Source organism: Pantherophis guttatus, chromosome 3, assembly GCF_059756535.1.
Source record: "Pantherophis guttatus breed Tessera chromosome 3, ASM5975653v1, whole genome shotgun sequence".
In the NCBI taxonomy this organism is placed as follows: Eukaryota; Metazoa; Chordata; class Lepidosauria; order Squamata; family Colubridae; genus Pantherophis; species Pantherophis guttatus.
Window position 1 is genome coordinate 127046167 of NC_142065.1, and position 7587 is coordinate 127053753.

The 7587-nt window shown below is 37.7% G+C and overlaps 1 long non-coding RNA gene across 2 annotated transcripts in view; it reads right to left on the reverse strand.

The window, feature by feature from the left end:
* Nucleotides 1-1321: 1321 nt before the first annotated feature.
* The window catches only part of LOC148114822 (uncharacterized), a 7838-nt gene continuing 1572 nt past the window's right edge, over nucleotides 1322-7587 (reverse strand). For both annotated transcript variants that reach the window (XR_015732888.1, XR_015732887.1), the window contains one exon: nucleotides 1322-1944. This is a non-coding gene — a long non-coding RNA (uncharacterized LOC148114822). The remainder of the gene's footprint in view (nucleotides 1945-7587) is intronic.

Below are 7587 nucleotides of genomic sequence, written 5' to 3' on the forward strand. Positions count from 1 at the left end.
TCTCTCTAGTAAATTTAATAAACAGCAATGCTATATATATGGAAAACAAGTTGATAGAAATGATGACAAGATGTCAGAGAGCAATAAAAAAAAGTCCACCACTTTGTACTGCTGCTAAGATAACACAGAGAAATATTGTGCTTACACAAGCCTGTGAAATGTTTGTGAAGGTTATAGTATGATTATGAATTGCTTTGGTCAAAATGGGAACAGGCTATTTTTCTCCAATTGCATTGAAGTGGGGTGGGGAAGACATTACAGTACTTGAAAAGGTAGCAGAGGGCAACAAGGCTAATCCAGGATTAAAGAAAATGAGCCTCGAGGACAGCTAGAAAAACCTTTTACCATCCAGGCCTACAGGAAATAAATAGACTCCTTCAGCTAAGAAATAGTGAAAGTCGTCAAACTGACAAAATGTTTCCTATTCAGGGGCAAAAATATCCATGAATTTATTTTTATAACCATTACTTAAACTTGGGCAGAATTCTTTGAAATGTTACATCATCCTAAAATACCATGATTTACCCATCTGCAAAGAAGTCCAATGCTTGGAAACACATCCATCAGACAACTCTGATAAAGAAACCACAACTGAAACAAACAGGCTATCCAAAAATATTAGTCAGATATCAGATATCTCTGACATCCAAACATATTTCATTTCAATCTTTGCCAGCGTTAATTCATTCATTCATACAACGGAATTTTAGTATTTGACACAAACTGACATGTAACGATGTTTTGTAGCTCATAATCTCATAATCTTATTTTCTGCACTGCTTTTACCTGTAGCTATCTTTGAAGGCAGTTTGGAAATTAATACTACAGAAATGGTGATTAGTTAGCTGATTGAAAGTGGCCATTATGACCACATCATATCTTATTAATTCCCAATTTATTTTCAAGCATCATTTAGTGTGCTGAGTCTAACCCTGTAATCTCTTTTATGGCTGGAGATCACAATAACAAATCAATAATTTTCCCCACATACTTCATCTTAATTACTATCAGTAAACTTCCTGGTTGGAATGCCCTTATTTCAGGCAGAGTCTTCTTCAGACAACATGAATCCACTTTCATCGATCTTACATGAAGCAGACATTTTTATATCTTACACTTTATGAAGATTTTAAGTTTTTGCAATATTCTTAATTTGTTACTAAAGGTGTGAGCTTTTATGATTGTAATCTCTGTTTTTGCTTTCAAAGTTACACACCGTTAAATCTTATTGTGCTGTTTTAAAATTTTATCTGTGCTGCATTTAGATTTAGACAATGTATGTCATTGTGTGAACATTGGATTAAAGGATGAAAAATAAAACAAATACCTATTTAATAAGCAGTACATAATGTAGTTTACATAATGCAAAAATATTTCACATCTGAAAAGTTTCAAAGTTGTCATCCCACTATGTTTAACATTATAAACAATATCCTTTCCAGCATGCTGTACTCCAGATGTGCTGTACTTCATGTCCCATAATCCCTGGACAACATGCTGATCACATGTAATACATGATGATATGGTAATTAGTATTTGATAGTTTATAATATTCAGTTGTATATTGTCATATTAAAATACACTTATTGGGGAAATTAAGTAAATTAATACATAATTGTATGCAATTCATTATCCCCAGTGAAGCAATGGGATAGAGGAGAATGTTGGAAAAAGGAGAAATGAAGTTTCTATTGGTAAGTAATCAGTTACCAATGTTAGGCTTATTCCTTGCCTCATGTTCTTTTTCAGCTTCTTAAAATCATCAACCACTGTTGCTTCTAGCTCAGGTTTTTCTTCAGTTCCCCTTCTGAACCTGGAAATTTTGTCTCCATATTCAGTGTTGTTTTCTGCCAATTATACAGCAATATTTTCTCAGTTTAGGAAATGAGGAAACTTTTTCTAGCTCCATTCTGGTCCATTATTCCTCAGCTTTGGATCATCCACCTAAAAGTAAGACAAATATAGCCAAGGATGATGAAAGATTTTTAGTGCTTTAGACATTAAAGGTAAAGGTAAAAGTTTTCCCTGCTCATTTCTGTTTGTTAAGGGAGGGAGCCAGCATTTTCCGAAGACACTTCCGTAGTCATGTGGCAGCATGTCTCTATCCTGAGGTGCGTAGAACGCTGTTTCCTTCCCACCGAAGTGGTGTCTATTTATCTACTCATATTTGTATGCTTTTGAACTGCTAGGTGGGCAGGAGCTGGGGCAAGTAACAGGAGTTCACCCCATCATGCAGTGCAGAGGTGGGATTCACTTACCTTCCCTACCGGTTTGCAAATGTAAGCGCATGCGTCACCTCTGCGCATGGTCTTCCACATATGCGCAGTTGCTCACACATTATATCTGGGTGGGTGGGCGGAGCCTCCCGCAGTCACCACTACCGGTTCACCTGAACCAGACAGAACTGGCTGAATCCCACCACTGATGCAGTGTTTGGGTTTCAAACCCAGGCTGTCAGCTTTGCAGCTGACAAGCTCAACATTTTAACCACTGAGCCATCACTCCCTTTATGTCTTAGACATTAAATGCCTATTATCCAAGACGGATAAGAAAATGCTCCCAAAGGCTTCTTCCATCTTAATACTAAAAGTATAATAATAAAAAAGTAGCTAACAAATTGCTCTTCTTGTAAGACACTGAAATCCAGTTTGACAAGCAGCTGTGTCATTCTCCCTGGTGGTAGGACCAGGACTGAACTTATTTTATCACACCAAGCTGTGGAATGTGCTCAGAAAAATGGGAATCCCTGAAGATCTCATTGTCTTCATGCAGTATATACAGGTCAGGATGCCATAGTATGGACAGAACATGACAAAATAGACTGCCTCCAGATTGGCAAAGAAGTACTATAAGGCTGCATATTCTCTCCTTATTTAGGAGAGAATATGTGGAGTATATATTAAGGGAAGCTGGTTGAAAGAAGATGGGTATGGTTTTAAAACTGGAAGAAGAAACATCAATAACCTGTGTTTATTTTGATAGTGGAAAATGGAAAGGATATTCAAGTCTTAGTACTAAAAGTCAAAGAGAAGTGTGAAATTAAATATAAAGAAGATTGAACTAATGACAACAGAGGTAGACAACTAGCCTTAGAACTTACAATGAAGATATCAAAGTGATGGATCGTCTATCTTTTTAGGATCAACTGTCAACAGAAAAGGAACAAGAAATACACCATAGATTAGCACTTGGTAGAGCAACCTTGAAGGCTTTGGGGAAGATATTCAAATGCCATAATGTCTATACCTAGAAAGACCAGAATCATGCAAGCAACAGTATTCCCCGTGACACTCTAGGAAACAAAAGTTGGACTTAAAAGAAGCAGGATAAGGAGAATGTTGATACTTTTGAACTTTGGTGTTGGAGGGGACTCCTGAAAATATAGTGGACAGGCAAGAAAGCAAACTGATGGATCATCAGAAGAAATCAAACCAGAGTTCCCATTCAAGGCACAAATAATCAGGCTCAAATGATCCTACTTTGGACACATTATGCAAAGTCTCAGCTATTTTCTCTTTTCAGGTTTTAAAGCTTAGAAAGGTGGAAGGAAAGAAAAGAATAGGATGACCAGCAGCAAAATAGATATACTCAGCCATAGTGGCAATATGTGTACTATTAGGAGATTTGAAATAACAGAGATAGGTTGTCTTAGAGAAAATCTATTATGTGGTCTCTAGGAGTCAAAAATGATTTGATAGCACAGAATCATCATCAGTATTTTAAACATAAGGTAAAGGTTCCCCTCGCACATATGTGCTAGTCGTTCCTGACTCTAGGGGGCGGTGCTCATCTCCGTTTCAAAGCTGAAGAGCCAGCGCTGTCCGAAGATGTCTCTGTGGTCATGTGACTAAACGCCAAAGGCATGACTAAACGCCAAAGGCGCATGGAATGCTGTTACCTTCCCACCAAATGTGGTCCCTATTTTTCTACTTGCATTTTTTATGTGCTTTCGAACTGCTAGGTTAGCAGAAGCTAGGACAAGTAATGGGAGCTCACCCCTATTACATGGCACTAGGGATTCAAACCGCTGAACTGCCGACCTGTCAATTGACAAGCTCAGCATCTTAGCCACTGAGCCACCACGTCCCTTTTATTTTAAACATATATACACTATAAGCAAATACTTTAGCACATACAGGTAGACCTTGTTTAGTAACTGCATAGTTTTTATTAATTTATCATAATTAGAGAAATGTATCATATTTATCATATATAAATATGTTCTATAAGGGAGATGGATGATAAATAAATAACTTAACAATTCAATCAATGCCTTGCCCTCCCATATCCAATAACAGTAGATATTTAAAGGAGTTGTGAAATAGGGCAATTGACCTTCTACACAGAGGGAAGCAGTGATTTGATAGGAGCCACCAAGTAGAATAAGTCATGAGAAAAAGACTAGTGTCCTCTTTTACTTCAGTACAATTCCAATTTACCACAGCCAAGCCTGAAATAAATGGTCTTTGTTACCAAATATCTGTTATTCTATAATTCTGATTGTGTTAAACTTTCATTCACATCTTGCTGCCCTAGGTTCATCTGGTAGCTTTAGAATAATTTCTGCTTCTTTCCACCTTTCTTCAAGATGGAGGAAACATCAAGCATCTTACAGGACTTGAGAGCTGAGATGGTATAATGTGAAACACTCTGAATGTTCATTTATGGAAACCATACAGTGATCATAGTAATTTAATTTAATTTAATTTCAGTAATTTAATAATAAATGTTCCTCAGAATAATGACATTTTCCCAAGCAGCTGAAAGCATCTTTAACACATTCCTGAATTGTTTTGTTTTTCTCCCATCGGTTCACAGATTATAGTCTTCTGAAAAGTACGTATGAATTGAAAGAATAATGTCCAAAGGCAGATGTCCATTATAAGAAGCACAGATGTGAAAGATACTGAGAGGTGTCACTGAACAGACGTACTTCCATCTGAAGCATCATTGGAAGATGCTTCCCGGTTTTCTGCATTTGCTACCTTTCGATGGAGATTTGCCTTCCTCCCCCCATTGCAGTATCTAGATCCCAAGCTGAGTTGCCTTGTTGGCAATGATTGATTACCCAATTTCTAATTAAACCTGATCCAATCACTTATTATGCAGAGTGGAACAAACAAACTGAAGTCGACTGTCAGTCCTGTGATTGATGATACTGTCAATCCTGCTTTTGTTGTGTCTAATGTCTTGACGCTTGTTACAACCAGGCAAAGCTGTGCTGGACAAAGGGTGCTGTCACTCTTCACATGAATTCACACCCCTGTAAACACACCCAATTTTTTTAACAGAAAAAAATTATTGAGAACAGTGGATGTTTTGTTTGGGTTAGTCTGCACAATGAGATCAAAGCCCCCGAGACCTGGATTACTTCAGTAGCAGGGAGGGAGGGGGCTAGATTGGCAGGGGGTTCTTGGTATGGTAATAAACCCACCTTGGGGAGAATGACAGATATGACATTAAAGCAAACCTAGCAGGATAATAATTTATTTTCTATTGTCTGCCAAGAAGGATCCTCTTAGCAGCCCTCATTTATAAATTTTTCAGTTTTAATGTTTTAATTATTTAAAATGCAAATAGGAGCAGAAAATATAAATTCCCTAAACAGATCTGACTTCTGAAATCACATTCACATATCACAAATCTTTTTCCTTCTTTCTTTTTTTTTTTATTCCTGAGCCTTGGGTTTATTTTAGAATATTTTAGACCTATGGTTTGTTTCCAAAGACTCCTTTCCAGGGTTCATCACTGTACAATTGTTAATTTCACCCTTGCTTAAATATAAAGATCTGCAGAAAGCATTTTTAGCATCAAAATTATACCTACAACATTATACATGCGGATCTTTCTCTGCTTGGTAGTTAGCATTTGGGCTGTTAGGATATTAGGATATTCTGCCTAATTTTGTTGAAACAAAATATGCCTTGAGAGAGTTCTAAAGTTTGTTAGGACAGGAGAAGCCAGGGGGGGAAAAAGATCAAGTTTGAAAATGGGCCGGATCTGAATAGCGGCTGCAATGAAAAACAATGAAAAATAATCCCCCAGCGCTTCCCTATGGGAGAGCAGTTGATCAGCAGCTTGGAATGTTGCCAGCTCCTCCAATTTTTGTCGCTTCCCACTTTTTTCCTGGTCACATGACCCATAACAGAACTATTATTAAAGATTGGAAAGAATACTAGAAGCCATACTCTGGATGTTTGTTTATCTTGTACAATTTAACATTGGGAAGAGGTAGGGAGTGCTTTACAGCTAAATTGTACTCAAGAATCATTGGAATTTAATGGAATTTATATTCCATTAAAAAATGAGGTTCCATATAGACCAGTTCTTAGGAAGTAATAATAGTAAAGAGCTGGATCCAGTGGACTGCTTTGAAATGCTCCATCTGGTCAATTGCAGAAGAACCAGAGATGATCTGGGGAAGAGTTGATCACTTGGATTCAGAGAGATTAAACTGGATACAACTCCATCATCTAAGAGGAGAACCTGGGGAATGAGGATAGCGGGGGAAGGTTGTGGGGAGCAGTAGAGAAATAGGAGATGCTAAAAGATGATTTGGCAATGAAAAGGGAAAGAAAATGGGACTGTGTTGCATTTCTTTGGCTTGGGAGGAATATGTGGGTGTTGTGTACAAGTGCAGGACAGGTGTGTGGAAGAGGAAAATACTCAGTTGATTGGAAAATGGCAATTGAGGTGAAAAGATCTTGCCTGTTGGGGAAAACGGAGCAAGAGTTTTGTTTGATCCTGGCTAAGGAAAAAACATAGATTTAGGTTTTGTGACCCAGTCCTCCCTCTGTTTTGTTTTCAGTGTTAGAAAGATCTTACTTAAACCATTGTTCAAGGTTTCGCGGTTCCAAATATTTCAATTTCAAATAAAGTGTAGGCTTGCATTTTACTCCTTGGATTTCAACTTCGGGTCATAATCATACTATCTGGGGACTATGAACAAATTGCCGGTACAGCTAGTCCTTGACAACTGAGCCCAAAATTTCTGTTGCTAAGCAAGACATTTGTTAAGTGAGTTTTGTCCCATTTTGTGAACTTTCTTGCCACAGTTGTTAAGTGAATCACTGCAATTGTTAACTTAGTAACATGGTTGTTAAGTGAATCTAGCTTCCCCATTGACTTTGCTTGTTAGAAGGTTGCAAAAGGGGATCACATGACTCCGAGACACTGCAACCATCATAAATATGAGTCAATTGCCAAGCATCCGAATTTTGATCACGTCACAATGGGGATGCTATAATGGTTGTAAGTGTGAAAAACAGTCATAAGTCATTTTTTTTCAATGTCATTGTAACTTCAAACAGTCACTAAATAAACTGTTGTAAGTTGAGGACTACCTATAATGATTCCAACTAACAGGTAATCTAGTCTATATTTTCCCTTTTATTAAGGAGGATATCATGAGAGATATTTGAGTTATTTACCATATAACTTGCTGAGGTCAAGAACGGTGGTGAAATCCAAATTTTTTTACTACCAGTTCTGTGGGCATGGCTTGGTGGGCATGGCAGGGGAAGGATAGTGCAAAATCTCCATTCCCACCCCACTCCAGGGGAAGGATATTGCAAAATTCCCATTCTC